Source organism: Pezoporus occidentalis, unplaced genomic scaffold (genome assembly GCF_034315485.1).
Source record: "Pezoporus occidentalis ecotype Australia unplaced genomic scaffold, CSIRO_AGI_Poc_V1 ctg70, whole genome shotgun sequence".
In the NCBI taxonomy this organism is placed as follows: Eukaryota; Metazoa; Chordata; class Aves; order Psittaciformes; family Psittacidae; genus Pezoporus; species Pezoporus occidentalis.
This window is the reverse complement of record NW_026916053.1, coordinates 1,023,498-1,046,550: the sequence shown is the minus strand read 5'-3', so window position 1 is coordinate 1,046,550 and position 23,053 is coordinate 1,023,498. Positions and strand designations below refer to the sequence as shown.

The following is a 23,053-nucleotide window of genomic DNA, read 5'->3' as shown; positions in this document are numbered from 1 at the left end:
AGATTTGGTAAACTCTAAAAGAAAACCTCTCTGATTTTTCCTGTTCTGGGAGGAGGTCCTAATAGTGGCTAGCTTACCTCTGCTCTTTTATTCTTGTCCTCTTAGAATGCAGATTTGGTAAGTACAGGTAATAATTACAGTCACTGAGTGGTCACTGAAGAAGAAACAATGGTGATTTAAGGGAGCTTTCTCTTCTGGGTGAGTGACTGTGTATCCCATCACTTGGTTCAGGAGACTTCTTATTAGAGAGATGCTTGTGTCTTTATGCCTGCTGATGTAATGAATGAAAAATCAGGCTTGCTACAACATATAGTTTTGGGGTTTTTTTCCTAATTTTCTTCCACTCAAAAAAAAAGAAAGTAAGCAATAAACCCTTCTGAACTAATTGTTCTGTCAAAATGACAAACCAGTGCAAGGTAGTATTGAAGAAGTGTGGTATGAGTTATCAGTAAAGAATAGAGAATTCTGTAGCATTACACAGTTATGCCTTCCTCTTGAATGTAAGTACTTGTGGTTTATGCAGTATCAAAAAAGTACAGTGGACTTTATCTTTCTCTGTATTGTTTTTTAAGATCAAAGCCAGCGCTTATCTGCCTTTTTTTTTTTTTTAATTTGGCTTGAGAGAGCAAGGCGGATCTATACAAAATAACCACAAGTGTCATGGAAAATCAACAGGAAGAAAGTGTTTTCCTCTTCAGTTATTTCATTTATTCTCTTCTTCCTCCTTATTATCAGATGGCAGTTAAAAATAAAAACCTGATACTTTTGCATAGTGTAGAGCTGAACCACAGAACTGACTGGCACAGAATATTTTAGCGCTATGAATTTTCAGGGGTTCAAAAAGAAATGTATATTGCAGAGAAATCTAGCTGCTTGGAAACTCAGTCCTTTTGAACCAGGAATGTGAAGTTTGAGACTATGCTGAAACACACTCATCCTTACTTTTTTTTTTTCTAGGGATTCCTACTGGCTTCTGTTGGTGAGAACACTGTACTAGGTAAGTCTGCTGTTAGACTTAAATGTCCAGGACTGCTTTGATTTATAAGAATTGATCCAGAGAAAAAATTGATATTTAAAGGGTTAGGAAAAGGGAGAAAATTTCAGTTTCCTTAGAAATATAGAGGTATTTTATGTTCTGTATTAATATTGTATATAGTCTGCTCTCCTCCACCTCCCTTAAACTTGAGGAAATGCATGGTATGACCTGGCCCTCAGTACATATGACTGGATATAGTGCAAATAGGCTTTTGGGGGATTCTTGTGCCAGTGAAGGATGTTGCTCTTAAAAGTTGTGGGATGCAGTGGTAGCATCCTTCTGTGTGTACATCTGCCTTTAGTTTTTAATTCTCTGTATCACTGATACTATGGATTTCTTCTTTCTGAGGTAACCGGTGATATGGATCCTTTGCTCAGAACAGTTCTTTTGAAACAATGGTGATGAAATGGGATTTCTTAACAAAAACTGATTTGGGCCCAGAGTGGATATGATGCTATTCACTGGTGTTTGTTAGGTTGTTTTTTTGTTTCTTTTTTTTTGTCATACCTTCTGGGGTGACTATTTAGCCTTCAATACCCAAACAAATTAGTGTATCAATCTCCATACTTCTTGCTGGAGAGTAGTGAAACTGGTGACTTGTCTGGATGTTCTATTCAGTGGAATTTTGATCTTAAAAAAGGAAGCACCTCTTTCAGAATAATCTCTTGTGACAAGATCAACCTCTTTTATTATAAGGTCAGGCTAAAGCAAAATGAAGAAAATGAGACAGTGGAAGAAAAACCTTTGGAGAATGATCTCTTCAAAGCCCAGAAAAGAATCTGTTTGTCTCAGATAGCTGTGCTCATTAAAATGTTAAGAGTTTCTAAGCAATGGTCTGCAGATGAGACACAGAAGTAAATAATAGGTGGTGGAAAGAAGGGATAAATGACTTTTGCTTATGACTGGATGGAGACACTAAGTATATTGTCTGTCATAAATCTACTTGCAATGGAAGAAACCTAGATGACAGTATTTTTATTCTATAAGAGAGAATTAATGACATCAGACTTAAGTGTTGTATGCTCTTGTGTTCCCTCCATGGTATGTTGTGTTTATCCTGTTATTGTATGTACACTGTTATTTATAGGCTTCATCTATATGGGAATATAACCAAGTAAGCTTCCTACTGCTGAAAGCTCAAGTGTATGTAAGGTTTTGTAGCTTTCTGAACTTTTATTGAACTGCTAGATACGCTAACAATGCTTATTGGACTTTGAAAACAAAACATAAAAGCTATGCCATGCCTGGAGACAATATTTATAACTTTTCTAGTAATTTTATCATGGCCCAAGAATATAAGATTCTGACTGTGGTGTACCTGAACATGACTTTCCTTCCTTTTAAGTGTTCTCTGTAAGTGTGAAGTACTGTAATAAAAGGTCACTTAACTGGACAAATACATTGTGGCATTTACTGACAAGAAAACACATTGAATTGACCATGCTGTATAGCTGATATATTCCAGTTGTATGACATAAGTGCATGACTGGTGCTAATCAGTTGCCATATTTGATATGCTTATGAGATGCTAACATAAAAACCTCCCAGTGCAGTGGTGTGGCTGATGACTAACTTTAAAGTATAGCATCAAGTTGAACCTTGAATTAAACTGCTGGATGACATGGAAGTGTGGTAGGAGAGAAGACGAGTATTTTTAAATTGTGGGGGATGCATCCTTAATGTCTCATTGGCAAACAAATGCTCAAACAGTAGTTCCCCAGCTTAGGGTTTTATTGAATGTAGAATAGAATTCAGACTGTCTGCTTGTATAGGAACTGAAGATCCAGTGCATGTAAGAAAAAATAATAATAATAAAAATGAACAGCTCTATCCTGGTGTTTCCTCCAGTGCACTATATAAAAATACATGAAACTGCTTCCTAATGTTGTGAAACCACACAACTACTTAGCCATTTATCTACAAACAAGGAAGCAACTGGATCTGAAACAAACAATCACAAATGTTTTTTTGGCACTTGAAGGAGAAGGATGTGATCCCTTCTTCTGGTTTTGGCAGTCACTGACCTCTTGTACTAACTTCCAGAATGGCTGCAAATCTGCCTAAAATTACTTGGCTTTTCTGTGTTAATGATGGTGGTGTCATTTTGGAGAGTTCTGCAGATAAACATTAGTGTTTGAGAAGTGCCAGTTGTATTTGTTTTCATGAGCAAAACTGATTTTTTGCCTGATGCAGGAACATTGGGGAGCTTGGTGTGAGATCAGTTGCAAAATGTCTTTTTAATAAAAGTGAAGGTATTGCTGCTTTAACAGAACATTAGAAAAATGAGAAGCTTAAGATTTTTATGCAATCAAAATTCTTTGTAAAGAAAAGTTTGGACAAAAAAAAACCCTCCAAACAACAAGAGGGCATTGAGAGTCTTATTCAAAAGCATGCTGCTTTTTCTCATAAATGGAGAAAAAAACCCCTTGATAATAGGAATTAATGTTGTGGTCAGAGAAGATGGGAGTTTTAATGGATATATGCAAAATGTAAAGAGTACCTGAGATTAATAAGACATACCTGCTTAGATCAGTACTAAAGAGAATGTGGTAATACACCTTAAATTAAGACAAAGTAGGATCAGTTGTAAAGTACTCTCTTGCCTTACTAGCCCTTTGTTACAGTGGTACCAGGTTATCACTGGGCTGCAGTACGTAATTCTCTGACTGGGTTTTAGTGACAATTGTACAACAGTGGTGCTAGCATCAATCTTAACACTGCAAACAGAGTTGGAGCTGGTTGGTCTGGGGTTTGTTTGGTCAAATTTTGAAGGTCTCTTAGGGTAGAGGTTCCACTGGCTGGCTGGAACTGGTTCCTGTGTTCAACCAATATATGAAAACTAGAATTTCACTTGTTGCAGGCAGTAAAGCTTGCCTCTTGCCCTTTTGTTTTAGGCCTTGGAGGAGGCTCTGTGACTTTCCAGTCTATAGTATTTCTCCAAGAGCTGTTTTTCTCTTTTGCATAGCATTGAATAAAGACACCAACCTTCAGGGTTTTCCCTCATCTGTTTTAGCTTAATTTTACAATAAGTGATCCCTGAAATCTAAGATATGAATCTGCCAGTGATGTGCAAAGTAACATTGCAGCTTTGTTTTCTGCAGTAAATTTTAGCAGATGCTCCATGTTGTAACCATTGGTACACCATGAATGGCAGCATCTGAAATATCATGAGGTAACTGTACTGTGGAGAGACAAATGAACCTGATCATTTTGTGATGAAGGTACTCTACTAAGCTCTGGTCATTATGAATATGAAATATAGTCATGTATATGAGGGGAAAAAAAGAGAAAAGGATATTTTTAACTAATGAAATGCTTACCTTTATTGGTATGCTATAGATAGACAACTGTCACTTTGAATTTGGAATGGTGGCATTTGTGTTGAACTAAATCAACACCACTTGCAGCCATCCGAAAGTGTACCTGCATACACTTAAACTTAATCAGATTTTAATTACAGCACTGAGCTAGGAACATTTCCATATTTCAAGGTCAAACTGTGTTTTAGAAGTGTCTTTGTATTAAGTAGCTGTACTTGCTCCTTACAATGCAGTAAATTATGTATAAGTACCGATACTATGCATGGAAAACTTTAAAATATTTTGATTTCCCTTCTTCAGTAACTTTCTTTGTTTTCCATCTATGATCTTGTAGTCTCAAATTTGAGAATCTAGTTTTGCCAAAACCTCAGGAAAGTTCATTAACAGGCCTTTTATAATTAGATCAGTGAATAACAAGGTCTAGTTTTAAAAGCAATGGGGATGTGTAGCTTTCAATAAATTTTTTTTTTAAAAAAGCTATTTTAGTAGCTGAAGCAAAGAGACACCAAGTAGAAATCTCAAAGATGCTTTTAACACACCAGGCGTTTGAGTCCCATTGAAGCTGGTTGTTGTGAGTCTCTATGTGTGTAATATGGAAACTGCTGGCAGATAGTTGCCTTCCACAGCACTTGGGCACTTTTTCAGAGTATTTACATTTAAAAATGGTAATGTATCCATAGCTTTGATTAAAATTAGTTGGTTTACAGTGTAAAATAATATATTTATTGGCATTAATTCTGTAGCTTAGGTCTTGTGCAAACACATGACTAGATGTCTTCAAGTACTGCCTCTGCTGACTAGCAAACTGTGTGAGACAAGTGAGCAGCGTGATTTACAGACTTTCCCTCTCCTGTGATCCTGCTTGTGATGGGTGTATTTCCAACAGTTAGGTCAGTGATTGAAATGTCAGTTTAGAGTCTGCTCTAAGTGAATGTTCTTAATCGGACAGATTACGATCTGTTGTAATCAAGACAAGCCTGTATCAGTGTTTACTTGTCACGGGAGAAACCCCCTGTGTTCTAATGTGAATGTCACTGAAACTCCCTAAGTACCCACACTGGGCAAAGGCCATGTTAGTATACAGATCCTTGACAGGCTTCAGTTCTCTGAGACCATTACCTATCACTATAGTAAAATGAGCAGGGTTGTTGAAATAGTAATGTATTTTGGAGATGATACAGTAGACACAAGTCTGGAATAGTCTTCCCTGTGAGCTTATGGTGCCTGTCCCACACGGCAGAGTGCTTAATTTCATATCTGCGGTGAGGGTTAAAGGGAGAAGGTGTTGAGAGTTGAAGTTGACGATACTATTTTACATTTTTTGAATGATCTCACAACCTTAGTATTTTCAGCATAACTTTTTTTATGCCTTTAAAGCATATGGAAAAAGTAGTATAATTTGCAATGAGGAAATTTCTGACCTTTGCCAGCAAGGTTGTCATCTGGAATCCCACCAAGCTGGTTGACACTGCTTTGGTTGCCAGAGTGAGCGTGCGTGCTGCAGGGGCTGGCTACTAGAGGGGCAGGAGTCTTTCAGCACTACCGGCTGGGACCTCCAGTTGCAGTTTCAACTGGGTTCTTGAACTGGAAGGGAGGGGTGGCCTTTCCCTTGATCTCGCTGCTGCCTCCTGTTTTGTGAATGCTGTGCATGGGTGGGGCAGCACAACCTAGCAAAGGTCTCTGCACACTACCTCCTGTGCTGCCAGGCACTTGGACTGCTTCATAGCTGGCAGGTTTCTAGAAAAGCTGCTCTTGGTCTTCGTAATATGGTGATAAAGCATGTTCTGTCCTGTCAGCATGGAGGAGCTGTGCAGCAACAAAGCCAGCTTGGTTAGATAAAATACTTGAGGGTCTTGGCAAGTGGTTTAAAACAAAACTGAGCATGTTCAAAGGCTTTAAAAGCACTTACTGTCTGCATAGATACCTTCATTGGAGCAGCAAGATGAAGTTTAGCTTGTTCAGGTATTTGATCAGGTTCCCTTCAAGCTTCAACTTGGACTGCATAAAAGGTTATATTTTGTTCAGTGGAATTCTCCACTGTTTTAAAATGCCTGAACCAATTTTATGCAAGTCTTCCACAAAAAAGTAATTCTGAGGGGTGTGAGACAGTCACTAAAGAATCAGAACAGGCGTCTGTGATGGAAAATGTTAGGCATCCTTAACCACAGCTCTAGCTGTGCCTGCATAGGTAATGATATGCTTTAGTGTATTTGCCTATTTCAGGCAAAGATGCCCACCCGAAACCAGCAATGTTCTTTCCTTTTAGTGATGAGTTTGTCAAAATTATCTTTCAGGAGATCCTCTTAACTTTAGCCTATTCTGAAACTTTAGTTGCAATGTTGGGTGCATAATGGCTGCTGTAAAGATGAAGTATATTAAATTGAGTGTATGTGTGTGTGTTCATAAATAATGTCACTTGGGCCCCCTTCCTAGACTAACAGATGCCCTGCTGGATATGTGTGTTGGTGTGTGGTTTTTCAGCAGTGTGCTCCACACCCCCTGTTTGGTACTCCAAATTGTAGAATCTTTATTTGTACACAGAAACAGCAAGAAATAGTCTATTTTGTTTGGTGTGGGTCTTATTCTCCTGACATGTAAGCTTTAACTGTGTTTGGGAAAGGAAAAAACTACCACTGGCTGCATGCAAAATACAAAGGTGGTGTGCTTTTACAATAACTGTTAAAAATAGCCCTAGAATTTCAGGTGAACGTAATTTTGAATTGGTTTTGTAAACTATAGGAGTAGTCTTCAGAAACTGGGAAAATGCAGGCTGTGGACTTTGGGAAGGAGCGTGCGTGCTTGCCTGAAACGTGTTTTTCCTAAATGGCTTTGGAATAGGACACAGTGTAGATTGGGTGGAGCCTCTCAGTCTCCATAGGACTGAGACATGCCCCATTCAAGGGCAGACTCTTACTAGCTTCATGAGCTGCATAGTAAAGTGTACACAGTAAAAAAAAAAAAACAACACCCCATTTTCAAGGGAATTGCGTGAAGTTTAGTAAAGGGTCGTCAGAATTATTCATTTTTTTGCAGACATACGGGTGAATCGTTGTGAATCTCTTTTTTGCTTGAGAAAGTGATTTTACAGACTCAAGCTTTACTGGATCACCACATAAGTAACTTATTAACTAAACACTTCTAAATATTACCCAGGTTTTGTAATTAGTGTATTTTTGGAGGCAGTGTTAGAAATTTCTGGTGTCTTCTTCCCATCCCCCAGCTCTTGAGCTCAGAGTAGTCTCGTTTGCTTGCAGCTGCAGTGGTAGGCATCTTTCAGGAAGTGACCTTGGCTTGTATTAATCAAATTCAGAACACACAGAAAAGCTTCTTGGTAACATGCTGACTTGATGTAAAATTTTATAGCATCCATTTTCTTTTAAAATGAGGCCATCTTATAAACCGGGAGTTTATTTATGATATCTCAATTTAAAAGAATTTCTGTAACATGGGGTGGTATTTAGGGAAGGTAAAACAACAGAGCCAAACTGTTCTTTTTAACGAGAGGAAAATAGCTTTATGTAATTGTAATTAAATCTTAAATTACTATTGGCAGAACTGTATTTTAGCCTGGCTGAACCATGAAAATCCAGCGTTATTTGACGTTTTCCTTGGTGTCTTACCATTTTTGAACCAGAGTAGAAAAAGCTTGCTAGTGGAGCATGATCTCAATCAACAAAGACTCTCATGATGTCTTTAGCTTTCTGACTTGATGATTGTTTTAATCGCTTACTGCATCTTTTGTTAGCAGCTCTCAACTCATTAAGCTTAACCTCATAATAGCTGTATTGAGCTGCTATGCCTATCTGTGCATACATTGAGAAAGGAATCTCTACCTGTGCCTCCTCTAGAAACCACTGTTTGACCATGCTGGAAGTTGGTTTTCATTGGCTGCTCTTAAATCAAATGGTTTACTAGTCCTGAAGCAGGTTTTAAAGAATTTTGCATAATTATCTTACTGTCTAAAACTGTTCTGTGAATTGAGTATAAAAAGAGGACTTTTGGCAGTACTTAAAGGAGGCATAGCTGTTCATAAGAATGTTATCCTTTCTTGGGACCTATGTGGAGGGCTGAGCCCAGAATATCTTTCAATGTTACAAAATGCTGTGAAAACCTTTAAGGTTCTGTGATAAGATAATTTACCAGTTTTCGAACTACATTTTTCTGGAGAATTAGTAATGGCTGCCACCTGACTGTTTTTTTTTCCCCTTAGGTTGTCATGTGCATTCTCTTGAACAATCTGCCATCTGGTTGGTTTCAGGGTTTGGAAAACTCCGAAACTGGCATCTTCAGCATAAAACTCTTGTTTGACTGTGTGTGTCAATGGCATATTTACTCGGTTTACCGCTTCATAATTATATTCAGATTCTTGTCATTCTTTCTGCAGCGTGTTGGAGGTCTGAATTATGGTAGCATACATGTTCGCAAGTGTTTCCTGCCTTGACTGCTGCCTGTTTTGGAATGGATAATTCCATGCTGCTTACCCTGCAAATGTATGCAATGACTTGCCATTCTACTTGGTATCACGTCACAGTTCTAATCATTCACTTCAAGATCTCTGTGTAACCCTACTCCTGTGCTGAACATACTCAGATTACTTTGCCACTGAATTTGTCTTAACTACATGCTTTATGTAGTCTCTTGATGCTGCTTCATATTGTCTGGTTTTTGCACCAAACTGAGAACTTCACATCTTCACGTAAGAGTACTTTAACCCTCTTGCCTTGTAGTTGGCAAGGCCAAAGAAGGGGTGATAAATCTGTTGCTCTCCGTGCTTAAGTGTATTTGACATTGCCTTTCCAAGAGCAAGTAGATGCCAAAACACAGTCATAGGATGTGTCATTCCATATTTGTGGTTGTCAGCGTTTTCATCAATCTCCCACAGCATAAAGCTGATCCCAACCTAGATTTTGGGATACCCCACCACAGACTGATTCGCTGAGTCAGTAGTCCCCAAGTCCCCCAGTCCACAACACTGCTTGTGATGATATTTTGGCTCAGGAAAGCTTGTGTCATAATTCTGTGTTAAAATTTTAAACCAGAAGTACTGATTAGGAGATGATGGAGCCACCGATACAGAATGGAGGTGTACAGTGGAACAAGAAGCCTGTTCTGTGTTCTTCCTTGGGTTGTGTAATCTTAAAATACACGGTGACTAACATGCGTTGTGTCTTTTTTCCATGCCAAAGCAAGACACTATTAGAAACATTTTGTGTCTAGACCATTTTATACCTCTGTGGCTAGATATTACTTGTTTTCCTGTGCAAGACTGAAGACCTGATAATTTTTGTACTCGACAGCCACAAACTCAACGACTGTCTTTGGAGTAGATGAGGGGACGACTTGTTTTGAAGTCAGCATCTTGAAGCAGAGTATTATTAGCAGCACGGTGGGGACTGGCTGGGGGGCAGCAGCCTTATGCCAGGGCAGAGACGAGTCCTCGTTTGACAAGAAGCAAAGTAAATCACTGCAGCTCTTGACTGCACGCTCAGAATCCTTTCCGACAATTCTGTGCTGATGTTCTCTCTCCCTCCCTACCCTCTCACAAGGTCAGTCTTTCCTGTTTGCCAGTACAGTCTCGCTGCTGTCACAGCTCTATAGCTCAGTGCTGCTTTGATACTGACTCGTATGAGTCCTGCCCTTAGATTACTGACCTGGTGTTCAACTAAAATGGGGGTGAGGGGGACCCGCTTCTGCAGCTTTTAACTTGTGACTCGCTGGGTGCTGCTGCTTGCTGCTCGCTGCACAGCTCCCCTTCCCCTTCATTGCTATGCCAGAAGAAATGCTGAGCTCAGCGGACGCTGCCGGGCTCTCCGTGTGCGGTACGGGCAGGAGAGGAGAGGAGCGGAGCGGAGCGGGGCGGGCGCTTCCCTCATGTGCCGGCGCCCCAGGGCCGGTGCCGCTCCCCGGGCCGGGCCGGGCCGGGCCGGGCGGGCAGGAGTTAAGGGCCGCGCCGCCGCCCGCGGCCCGTTTGAGCCGCCGCGCTGCCATTGGCTGCGGAAAGGTGAAATTGAAACCACGGTAAACTTTTGACCCCGGAGCAGGCTTGTGGAACGCCTTCCCCTTGCCAAGAGCTGAGGGCTTTTTTCCCCCCTTTTCCTGTATTTATTCTCTGTGATCGTGCCGTGCCGCATGCGGCCTCTCCATGGGAGGGGGAGGACGAGCACAAGCGGGTAGTTTGCGTGTCCAGCTAGTGGAATACGTCTAAACTGCTAGTACCAGCTATCTCCTAAAACTGATCAGTAGACAAGGAGTCCAGTTTCTGTCAACCTCCAGCATGCTTTTTGTGTGGTGGAAAAACCCCAAACCAGCAGCAACAGAACAAGCCAGCCCTTACACCCCACCCTCACTCCCTCAGTACCAAACCAACCATACATACACAGATGTTAAAGAATGGATGCTGCCTATCGGGGCTGATTAAGCTGAGGAGCAGGCGGGTGACTCCAGGCACACTGGCTGTTGGAGCTCTGCTGCTTAATAAGCCGCTTATGCATATATATTTTCTTTTTTAAAGCTTGAAGTGGTTTCTCCTTACTGAAATCCGAGGTAGAAGTGTCTCATTGTTACTGTTTAGTTCCGAAGTTGGTGTGTTAAAAACCTGTTTTCTGAACTGTAACTTTTTCTATTCTTTTGTATCTTCATTAAACAAAAGGATATGTTTGTTCAGTCCAGGGACAAGTAGCGCCAGCTCAACATCGTTGCCAGCTTACAAAGTGTCAGAAGCCCAGTGGTAACCATTGTTACAAATTTATATTCAGGTAGGGTGACTCTAACAAATTCTGGGCCTAAGCAGAGCTGTGTCACTTCCATACTATGCAGAGTTTGTTACAGAAAAATCGTAAATGTCTGTGGCCGAGGAAATTCACTTTCCCTCTGTAGCGTTGCCAAACCAGACAAATTAAAGCAGCATTACGTTTTCAATGAAGTATGAATAGGAGATTTAGTTAATCCACCTTTCTTTCTCCTTAAACATGTCTGTCGTTTCACTGACAAAAGAATAGCTGACTTGGTTACTTTGTGCATCAGCTGCCGTTTCCTCCCACCCTGGTCCGGGCGCAGGTAGTGGCCTGTCGGTCTGGCAGGAACGTTCAGCTTACTGAATGGTAAGTGCCACTTCGTCAAGGAGTCACTCAGCACCTTACTTAGAGATAACATTCAGAACTCTTCCCCAGCAAAGCAACTCGATTCCAGGCTACTTCAGGGTGATGTTTTCACCTCTCTACTGGCTTGTTCTTGCAAATAGTTTCATCGGATTTATGCAGTGTGTTCATTTTCCCAATGAGGATTAGGGTGGGGAGGAGCCCTCAGCTATTGTGATAGGGTTTTTTAAAGTTGAGGGCAAGAAGCAGTTCAGTGTTACAGCACAGGAGGTTGTGGTGGTTTCGTGTGGGCTGTTGGCCGAGTGCTGCCGTTCTCGCTGCAGTTTGATCTGGGAATTGCGGGAGTCTCCTGAAGCACTGCCAGCAGCATCAAGGGAACAATGAATATAATATGATTAATAGCAGATCCCCTGCCCCCTCTTGTGTGCAATTCTCCTTGCAACTGCAAAAGAAACATGCGCTTGTAATGATAGTTGGTGGCCTCCCTGTTCGTTCCAGTTAATGTTCCCAAGCAGCAGACATTATATAGTTTATTTTTCCGTACTCCTTGTGATTCTTTGTTCTTCCCTCCCGCGTCTGTATGCGTCCTGTCTGCTTCACATCGTCCATCCGTGGTGGTTTGCATGCCTGCAAAGGGGAGCAGCCGTGAAGCTGCTCACTGCCTATCACAGTGAAATGGAATAAATGCTCTTTGAAAGGAAGGAAGAGTGAGTAACAACTGCTAGGAAATAAGGATCACTTGTGAACTCTATTTCTGAAGCATCATTTAAATGTCTGTGCCTGAAAGACTTCTGTTGAGCAGTTGTGTGATTGCATTGTGGTACCATTGGGTGCACGTGCCTTTTGGTGTTAGACATACATGATCTCTAAAGCTGTTAGTGCATGAAAGCAGTAGGGTGGGAAACTGGCAAAAAATGAACACGGACTCACAGGATAAAGAAACACAAACCAGATTTGTAAATCCTATTTCTTCAAAGTAAACTACTTGGGGAGGGGGAGTGTTACTCTGAAGCGTGGTAACAAGAGCTAACTGCTGATCATGAGAAAATCACTAGTGTAACTTGTACTTCTAACAAAAACGGCCAGAACGGGGTATCAGGGATACTGTCAATTCATTTTATAACCAGAAAGCATTAGATGAGTAGTCACAAGCTGAAAATGAACTATGGAGTTCTCTGCTGATTGATTCTGTATGCTTATTCAGAATAGATTTTTAAGTTGGCTCTGTCTCCCTAGTTCCCTCGGGGGAAATTGCCAGCTGCTTGGGAGCTGCCCTTTCACAGTATTCTCCCCTCAACAAGATATCTGAACTGTGAATGAGAAATTTAAAAAGAAGTTCACACCCAGGTGTTTTCATCTATTGTTTCTGTTATCTGAAGCAAGCAGTTCCTATTGTCATGTTTTACTTGAGGCTGGAAAGGTAATTTAGAGAAAACTCTAAAGCACAGCCTCTCAATTTGGAAAATTATTTTATATTTTGAAACTTATCAGTACTTCTATTGTATGCTTCAGATTTCTCCTGGCTTATTTCCCCTCAGTCTTCTGGCTTTGATAATGGAGTTGTACAGTGAGCTAGACTCTGGTATCCAGTATTAAAGCTTGCTGCTTCTCTCTAAATCAGCTCCTAACTTTCATGCTGGCACAAACAATGCTGAAAAAGAGGTGACCTGTAGCAGTGGGAATGTAGGTTTTTGTTTGTTTTGAAACCTTATATTTGTGCCTCTGTCTTCTTTGCTTTATTTCTATTTCAGTTGGTGATGAAACCTACTATCTGCAGTCTAAGTGTTTAGTCAGGGGATGCACTAAGTGGCTTTTCCCCTTCTTCCTCAGTAGGTTTGTCTCAAAGCTGTTTTGTCTGCATCATTTTTGCAGATCTCCAGTGATGAGTGAGCTCTTGGTCTTCTGCAGCAATAATGAGTTGGGTTTCTGGAATGTAAATCCCTCTTTGAAGAGTTGTGTTTGATAGGGAGACATACTTTTTCTAAGACATTAGTCAGATCTTGAGGTCCTCAAAGCACTTCCAGCCAACTTTCAAGTCCAGTTTTGCTCTAGCCTTGGAGCTGGTTTATGGCAACAACTTCTTAGAAGACAGTAAAATAACCAGAAGAGCCCCCTCCCCCTCATAAATATTAATCTTCTGACCCTCTCTGCTAGCATCATAAGTTTTGTGAGTTCTCCTGCATGCTATTGGGATGTAGCAAGATGAATAGATGCAAAAAATTTCACGCTACAGATATGTTGATTCCTTTAAGCATATGTGTATGTACACACAGTCTTGTTTCTCTGGCACTAGAGTTCAGGAATTGGTATCTAAGAAATAAGGTTTTTTTTCCCTCTTTACTATACAAAACAATATGTGGAAAGCACAGTGTTTTTCAGCTAGAACAACGTGGTGTGATCTGGGTGAAGCACACCTGCTGCGAGTGGCATTTCGCCTCCTGCACTTGCTTGGAAGATGTGCTGAGTTCAGGGCTTGGCTGCTATAGCTGAAAGGACTTCATGCATTTATGATCTCTGTAGGTTGTGTTATCTATACAGCTGTCGTTGGTAAATGCTTCTGGACTGATGTGCTGGAATAGGAAGGTTTTTTCCAGCTTCTGCTGTGGGCTGAAGTCTTTTCAGGCCCCAGGGACAGTAAATGGTAGCTTTCCTTACTAATTTCTACTGAAGCAGCAGACCAGGATATTTACTCTGCAGTTTTTGAAAAGGAGTTTGCTTTATTTCCAGCACACTTTAAAGCTAGTTTTAGGTTGTTTGTTTGGATGGAGGTCTTGGGGATGGGGGTAGGACAGGGTTGGTCAATGAAATTCCACACGCTAATGTAGAAAAACCTTCTCATTCATATTCAGCTTTGTGTATGTGTTCTGGAAAGCTCTGTCATTAGCTCTGATTTCTCTAAATCTTCCTTTGATGATTACTGTGCATACAGTGGTTATCTTTTAGGATACTAGTCAGTATAACCTGCTATTTCTCAAAGAGTACGTGAATTTAAAATAGTAGAGAGACCACATCTCTGAACAGATGGAAGAAAGTAGAGAGACCGCATCTCTGAACAGATGGAGGAAAGAAAACAGAAGATTGGCCAAAGTGTTCCATAACTGTTGCATTCACCCATTTGTGATATGTAGTTGTCCTTGCAATAGTCTGCTGAAGTCTAGATCTGGAAGGCTAAGACAACAGAAGGGATCAACTTTACAATTCATGGCATCAAAAATTCTTGATGTATCACTGCACCATGCCCATTGTTCACTCTCTAATCAAATGGCAGTTTGAAATGCAGTGTTTTCTTCAAGATAAGTAAATTAAAAGCGCAACACAATAATTTTTATGGTAATAAGAATACAGTAATCCTTACAGTGACAGTTTTAGTTCTCAAGGTACAAGTAGGAAATGTCCTGATAAATCAAGGGTCTGACAAATATAAATAGATTCAGAGCAAAAATGATGTGCCAGCAAAACTGGCATTTCTTTTGTGTTGCTAGCTCCACATGCTATTGTGATCTTTTGGTAATGATACTATGAAAATAGAAGATGAGTATTTTTAATTTTGGTTGTTAATAAAACATATTCCCATTTCCAGCACTAGAACAGACAACTGTGAGCATTGTTTCATAATAAACCTCAGGGCTGTGATGTGATAGAGAATTAGAAAATCAGTGATACCTATCCAGATTTTTTTCTAGCGCTAAGATTTGCCTGACCTAGGGAGGAAAAAGAGCCACGGGTACTGAACATGGGCAATTACAAACAGTTTATTTTGTTTGAAGGAAGGAATTCTAATGCCTTACAAGGGGAGAAGTAATGTTGCTTTTTATTCAATGCCTATTTATTATGATTATAAATGGAGGGGGCGAAAGTGAATTATCCTGACTATGCAAATGGAGGAGGAAGGCGAATTGCAAGCTTTGTAATGGTCACAGTATCCTTTTGAATTGGTCTGTGAATGTTGTTAATAAGAAAATACCTGTGTAGATAGTGACATTTCCGATAATACTTATTCCAGGCATTTCTAATTAATACTTTAAAATTATGCATATTGAATATGATAACTTTATGCATATTTTTTGCCTTTCCAGCTTCTTGTGTAGAATATTCATTAGGTGATTTGTTATTTCAAAAGCTGTCATTCCATTTCTCTTCCCCACAATGCTGTTAAAGTAGGAAAAGCAGCTTTGTCTCTTTGTTTTAGATTCCTTTTGTTTTTCACCTTGATTCCCTGCCACCTATGTAATGTCGTCCTCCTGGGTCCTGTGTCAACATTGCTGGCATGTTGTTGTGACAGGATTAGAATTGAGGATTTCAGTCAGAGGAATCTTATTTTGAAATATCCTAATGCTGAAAATGAAGATCAATGTGCAGCTTGCTTAAGCTTGCTATAAGAGAACATTTGGAGAGAGAATAAATGTTTGAGGTTTTCAGAAGCTGAATAACAGAGCATGACACATAACAGACTGGAGTAGTGTGTGTTTTATGGGGGGAACAGTGGGGGCATCCTGATAAATGAAAAGCAAAACCATTTAAAACTGAAACCCTCGCTTATACACTTAACTTGGCAGATATCATGTGCCTGCTATTAGTGTACTAAAAACATTTGTATTTTTAAAAAGAATATTTATAGTTATAAATTCTACTAACAATAAAGGCATTCTGTGATATGTATTAGCTTCCTAGTGATTCCTGGAAGCTAAACCTCCCTTTGATAGAGTCACCTTTTACCAGTACTGAATAAAGAAGGCTGTGATATGATATTGATATGGTATTGATAATGGAGGCTGTGCTGGAAACACTAGTTGAAGGAAATAGCCCTTTTATTTTGCTTTCTTATGGTTTTCTGGGTGCATAATATAAACGTTAATTACATCTTTTCAGGAGACGTTTCTGATCTTTCTAGGAGTAAAGCATTATAAGTTGTAATTTTCTCTGTTGCTTGCTTTTACAGTCTGTCAGAGATTAATACTGTTTAATGGCACTGGTTTACCTAGTATGTTGTTCATGCTGTCTTCATAATACTCTTCAGTTAATGTTTTTGTGAAGTTTCCGGGTAGCTTCTGAGAAACTTCGGAGGCAGCTGGTCACTCACTGGCTTAGAATGTTAGGAAAACATTGACTTGCTTGGCTGTAAAAGCAAAATCAGTTTTTCCTTTCAGGAAGCTTAATTCAGTGTCTTTGCAGTGCAGCCATTAAAAACCCCAGCCTTTTAAAAGGTGTTTCAAAGACTTTTTTTCAGTCCTATAAACTAGCAGACATAAGAATTTTTTGTTTTCATAGTGTCTTAGGCTCTCGGATGGGAAACTGAAGAACTTCTGCCCTGCTTGTACTGTGTGCCAGTAATTTGTCAGTCCTGAACGGTTGCAGTTTGCAGGATGGTGTTTTAAGGTACTGGTTTCATTTTGCTGTGTATGACATCCCAGTGGCAATTTGTCAGTGAGTAGCTGGCCATGCAGTAACAGCAGGGCAGTAAGGGGTAACCCCTTCACTTGCCCAGAGAATTAAGAAATCCCTACTCATCATTCAGAGTTCTGCAAAGGTCCTTGAATTTTAAAGAACTAGAGCTAGGAAGGATGTGTAAAGCAGTAAAAGCAACTGTTTGGTGTTTACTGCAGAGTTGCAGGATTTGTGGCCCTTTTGTACTCCAAGTCAGTGTTATCCTTGTGCCATTTAACTCTTCCATGGCAGGCAGATGTTTACCCCTCACCCAAACTGAACTTCACTTTGGGTTTAGGTGTGACAGATTCCTCTTTAGAATGAATAAAATAATCTATTAATCTTTCTAAAATTTGTGAGGGTAGAAGGGAATATATCATTTAAAGACTAGAAAAACAGTTTAGACTTTCTCAACGTGTTGTACATCTTCTATAATGCTTTAAAATTTAAGACAACCAGTTGTGACTAACTTGAATGAACTGTTTGCATTTCACAAGGTATTTTCCATGGTCAGTAGCAAGTACGCTGCGGTTCTTAACTTGACAAGTTTTGTCATTCTTACTACCTCTTCTTTTCCTTTTTTGTATGTCTGTTGCACTAATATGGGATATATTTACTAATCTGTCTCTTTGAAGGTACTTATTTTGAAATGTTGAGACAAGGATTATAGCATTAAGAAGTATGTAATGTTAGATGTTTATTTTGAAACAGTACATAAAGATGTTACTTTTCGCAACTATACATCATCTTGGTGGCATTAATAGGCAATTTATTTTAGGTCACAGCCTTTTCATTACATTTTCTGCCTTGATTGTTCAGCTCTAATTTCACATCACCATTGTTGGCTTCAGAGCAAATGCAATGTATATTGTAAATTAAATGTGCAGGGGGCCTTTTTTATACCTCATGTTCTTTCTTATGCCATAAAAGATTGGGAGAGGTTTTGTATGTTGCTGAAACTCCATGGTTTGATCTGATTAGTGCTTATACTCAGTTTTGCAGTTAAAGGATATTATTTTGATGTTTTTGCATTGCTACAAATGGTGCAATTTTTGTAGTAAATCTGGCAGTTAAGCTGCCACTGCTTTCAGCAGTGATTGTTCTGTTTCTGTGACCCTGGTGTTCACTGTGGTTGATGAAAGATAATTTGGATTACTTTGCATAACTGTAAATAAGTAGTGGGCAGTTTGTGTGTACAAAGTGTGTATTTAAAATAAAATAATGTGAGCACTGCAGATTATTATTGACATTCTTAGAATATATCAAGTAGACCAGAATAATAATTTTAATAGGAGTTGTTCTAATTCAGGCACCAGGTTTAATGTAGATCTGTAGTTACCAGAACATTCTTAAAAGGTGTCAGTTGAGCAAACAGAGATATTACATCTGTTGTTCTTGGCTCTGTGTACAGTGCACACCTATCTTTCTAAATGACTTGGGCAATACTTCTAAATAAAATTTAGGTCATCTGATAGGAAATGACACATTTACTGTATCTTTCTATTTGAGGCTAATACAAAAACTCAGGTAAAAGATCATTTTTTTTTTTTTTTTTTTCCCTGCTGAAGATAGAATTTTGAGAGGAATGCTACTTTGAGCTTTAGTGTTTCTACTGGAGGCAGTGACAGAGTTCTCACTGAATTAGCAGAAACAGACTCAGGCCAATATTTAGTGCTTCTGAAAATCCCGGTAGAAGTGTATGAATTTTCAATGGATCAAAATACTACTTAAACACAGAGAGGGAAAGGCACTGATATGACATGCATACTTCATGATCTTTCAACACATGGAGCTGTTAACCTGCTCAGGGAAGGTAGATAATACTTTTATTAAAAATTCACAGAAGACTGTCATAGTGCTTCAGGCTTTGCTGTGGAAGAAGAAACCAGCTTGTTAATGTGGTAACGGCAGTGAAATTTTTAAAGCACATTTCGCTGTTTGGCAGGATAACTGTAGCATAATAATAATTTTTCATATACACAAATGATAAATTATATGTGGTTTCAAAGGGGAGAGCCGGGGAACAGCTTTTAAGTGGACTACACTGTAGATAGGGTTGATTGACGTATTTATATCCCATTAAAAAGTAACATTTCTTCATGGAAAGTTCTGCCAATCTGATCCCTACCGCACCCTGTTATTGTACAGCTGGTGTGTTCCAAGACTTTGCTCAGTTCCTTGGGTTAATTCTGCAAGACACAATTAGAATTCTGTAATGAGTGATTTACTAGAGCAGAAAATGTTCAAGTAAAATTGGACTGTAAAAACACAGAATTGGTAATGGATATAGGAACAATTCTTCTTTTCTCTTTCAAGCTCCTTTTGAGTTGGTGGGAAGTTGAATGTGTCCGTTTTGGTAGAAAATATGTACTAGAGTGTTACATGTAACTTTAGCAGAGATTTTTGGAAACACTTCAGTTAATTTCAGTGTGATGATGATATCTGTGTAACCAATACCCTGCTCTGGAAGTTAAAATTTAAAAACACTAAACTTTTGACCTTGGGTAGATGTTGGCTTGTATAATGCATTATATTCAGCTGGTGAAGTAAAAATACATTTTTCTGGGCTTTAGTTTGTGGGGAAAAAATAGTGTGTATTGGGCTGTGATGCCTGACAGCTGACATTTATCAAGGGTAGCGCGAACTTTACTCATTCTCACATTTTTAAGCAGCTTTCAAAGCTTCACATGTATACACATGTTCAGCATATGTCTTGCAGCTCTGAACATTTTGCTCTAAAGATGTTAACTCTCATTAAGATGAGAATCCAGACTATAAACCCATAATGATTTTCATTTATCAAATTTAGTCACAACGTTAACATTTTGTCAACTGGCACTATAATATAAAACAGTAAGAGTAATGTTTAAAGCTTAAAGACAGATTTTTCCCTATTAAATGTTTTAGTGAACTTTTGGACCAGACTGTCAGTACACAGGATTGTTTTGAATGTATGATGCTCTTTCAGAAGCATACATTGTCTAGAAATCATGAAGGAAACATGCTATTTCTTAGTAGAAGAAAACGCTAATACTTCTCTTTGAAACAGGAAAAAAACCCAGGGGATTCATTTTCTTCTCAGTGATGACCAAATTGTCTCATAGCCATTTTGATATCTTTGTAAATAGTTTGTGTGCATTGCCCCAACAATGAAAAACTTGTTCTACTTGCTTTAAATGTCGTAAAGAATTACGTGATTGTCTTGAAATGTTCCAAACTCTGTATGTAATTATTCTTGCTTAATAATCCTCTAAAAGTGAGGATTGCCTGGAAGAAATTATCATTTTCATACTTGACAAATTTTCTGGTAGTCTGCATAGTTTGCTTGGTCTATTTTTAGACTTAGAGTTTCCTGTTGCTTCAGTAACTCAGCATAGTGCTAAACAGATCACCCTGGTGTGATGCCAGGTAACTTGAAACTGTAGGTGACTCCTAAAGATAAAGTGGATGGGTATGATTCTGATTGGCATCATTTTAATTCTTGATCAGTGGTATAAGGTACATTTCTTTCTCCTTACTAATGTTCTTCATAAATACTTCATACTTATAGTACTAAAATTCATACCAAATACTTGTAGTTTGTCACTTCTACATGGAGGTCATTTCAGGTGACCTAAGAAATAATTTTCTTTTATTTAAATAATAAACAGGTTTTTAAAGTCAAAAGATAAATTAAGGTCCGAAGTCAACTTGGAATTGAGACTTCGCTGCACCAGTTTGTTAAAAGTTGGAAACTCAAGAAGGGATTTCTTTACTGCATCTTGGAAGCAGCAGGATTCTAAACAGTTGGTCTTAAACACTCCTAAGAAGCGTAATGGATTCACTGTATTTTCTGTGTTGTTTTGGATTGATGTCAGTCAAAACTGTGGTCATGACTGTAGCAATCCTCAAACCTTCCCCATTTATATGCTGAATTTAAAATGTGGAGTTACTTTTGTTGGACCATTTAAAGATACTACTAGTGCATAACCAGGTAGTAAAAGTTATACAGGCAACAAAAAGGTCAAAGTAACATGACAGTAGAAAATATGTCTCATTCTTGAGCTTCCTAGTCTTGAAATAATCCGTAGATTTTAATTACTGTCCTTAAAAGCTTTGCTCATTCATTTAATGAAACGAGTGCATTGATTTATGACATTTTAAAATTTGAAAAGAAAAGGAGCAACACAAAAGCTGACTTTGTTTAATGTTTTGTTAGCTCATGAGAACCCTAAACTGGTGTCTAGTAATATTTGGTGTTGCAGACAAAATAAGCTGTATGAATAGCAGAAAATACCCTTTTATTAATAGGGATAAAATTTAACGTAGTTGTGCCTGTATGATTGTATTTAATTACTGGTGAATATCTATATAATATTATACAGGTAATTCAGAAGATACATCTTTTCTCTCATAATTTATCTGGTGTTTATGGAGTCCTGGTAGAATGATGAACAAATGGATTTCTTATGTGACATTTTTTCCTTGTCAGACCATGTTTATATACTTTTATCCTGTAAAGTCTTTCTTCATTTATCCCTTCATGTACACATCCTCAAGAAAATTAGGATTTTTGTACACATAGGAACCTCTTTACTGATGAAAGCTGCTCTTACCTGACTTTCCTTGAGACGTGTTGTTGGAGACCCATATTATTTCTCCTTGCAATAACACACTGTGATCTTGGTGGTGGTAATGCTTAGGGTTTGTGGTGCTTTTTGCTGTTTGTTTTGTTTCGAAGGTAGCAAATTGGATATTTCATTGTAGTGACTTGAAGCTTGGCTGGCCTTTCCTGGCTAGCCCCAGTTGAAGAATTCCAATCTTTATTTCACTGTTGTAATGCACACACTGCCACAGTGGGATTGATCGAGAAGCAAGCACGTAAAGGTCTTAAAAGTGAGAAGCTTTCCTTCTGAGTTAGATTTTGGCATGCTTTCTTAATTTAATACAAGCTTAAACATATGGTAAGGTAAATGTTGGAGTTCTACTTGTAACATTTTTGTGACTTTATTTTCCTTGTGTTCTTTCCCTGGTGAAGTAGCTGTAGGCATCATTATGCAAAACTGTAGATGCTAAGAATGACTAAGAATATAAGTCCTTTGTTTTAAAAAGCATTTTGTAAGGATAAAAATGGATGAATGGCTTTATTTTAGTCAATGCTGGTCATTGATATTGAACTGCAAGTTATAGTAGGGAACATGGTGATATTAGCATGCTGTAATGAAATCCATTTTTGTATTCTACTGTTGCTACAGTGATAGTGTGCAAACCCCATGTTACTATTGGAAATGAGTGAAAGTTAAGGTGTATCGCAGTGTAGGTACAGTATTTTCAGTGTATTCTCCTATGGGTTGTGTGATTAATCTTAGCTTTTCTACTTGCAAATATTTCACATGTTCATTCACTTACTATCAGTTCAGAAAAGGAAGGAGATGATGAGCACATAGGTAACTTTTGAGTCTGTTGACCAGGCTGTATTATTGCTCCCTAGTTAAAGGAATCATACACCTATTGCATGAATATTTGTGTTTGCCTACATGGTAAAATGTATCAGCGTTACTGTGCCGCTGCTTTTAGACTTTTGTCACTATAGTGGCTGAACATGAAATTTGCTGTAAGTAATTAATATTAGGTTGTTATAAGTCCAATTACTTTGTTCTGAGGTAGGTGTAATGTAAATGGTGTTATGTTGGTATAGTAATGGTAGTAAGTCTTCCCATGTAAACAAGCATGTAGTTTAGAATTTCACAGCTCCTTTGTATGCATAGTCTATCACAGTGCACTGGTGGTCAAGCACTTCATCCATTTCTCTAAAATAAATTCTTTTTCTGGGTTTAGTTGCTTATTTTTGCTTGTTCATGACCTAAATAATTGTAATGTTTTTCTTGAATAGTTTTGATGATTAAAAGTCACAGGTAAAGTTGTAGTTTTTAATATTTTTCTTATGAAAAAATTCTTAATATAGGAAGGAAAACACAATTGTTTTTTTCTTCACATTTGTATGTCTCTTGCAGGCTGCAGTACTGCCAGGGTTTTTTTCAAATCTCATTATATTTGCTCTTTCTCTTCAGACCCCAACTGTGACAGTGACACGAGTAGCAAAGCATCTCATTTTTCATTTAAACAGAAAAACTGATTCCATTCCCCAGCACTGTTAAAGAAAATTTGAAAATATTGACAGTTTACCTTGAAATCTG

The 23,053-nt window shown here is 38.7% G+C and overlaps 1 protein-coding gene across 1 annotated transcript in view; it reads left to right on the top strand.

Moving 5' to 3' along the window:
• The window catches only part of NCOA3 (nuclear receptor coactivator 3), an 80,356-nt gene that overhangs the window by 16,426 nt on the left and 40,877 nt on the right, over positions 1-23,053 (top strand). Inside the window, exon 2 of the mRNA XM_062642371.1 lies at positions 958-997. The gene's annotated coding sequence lies outside the window, so the exon portion shown is untranslated. The remainder of the gene's footprint in view (positions 1-957; positions 998-23,053) is intronic.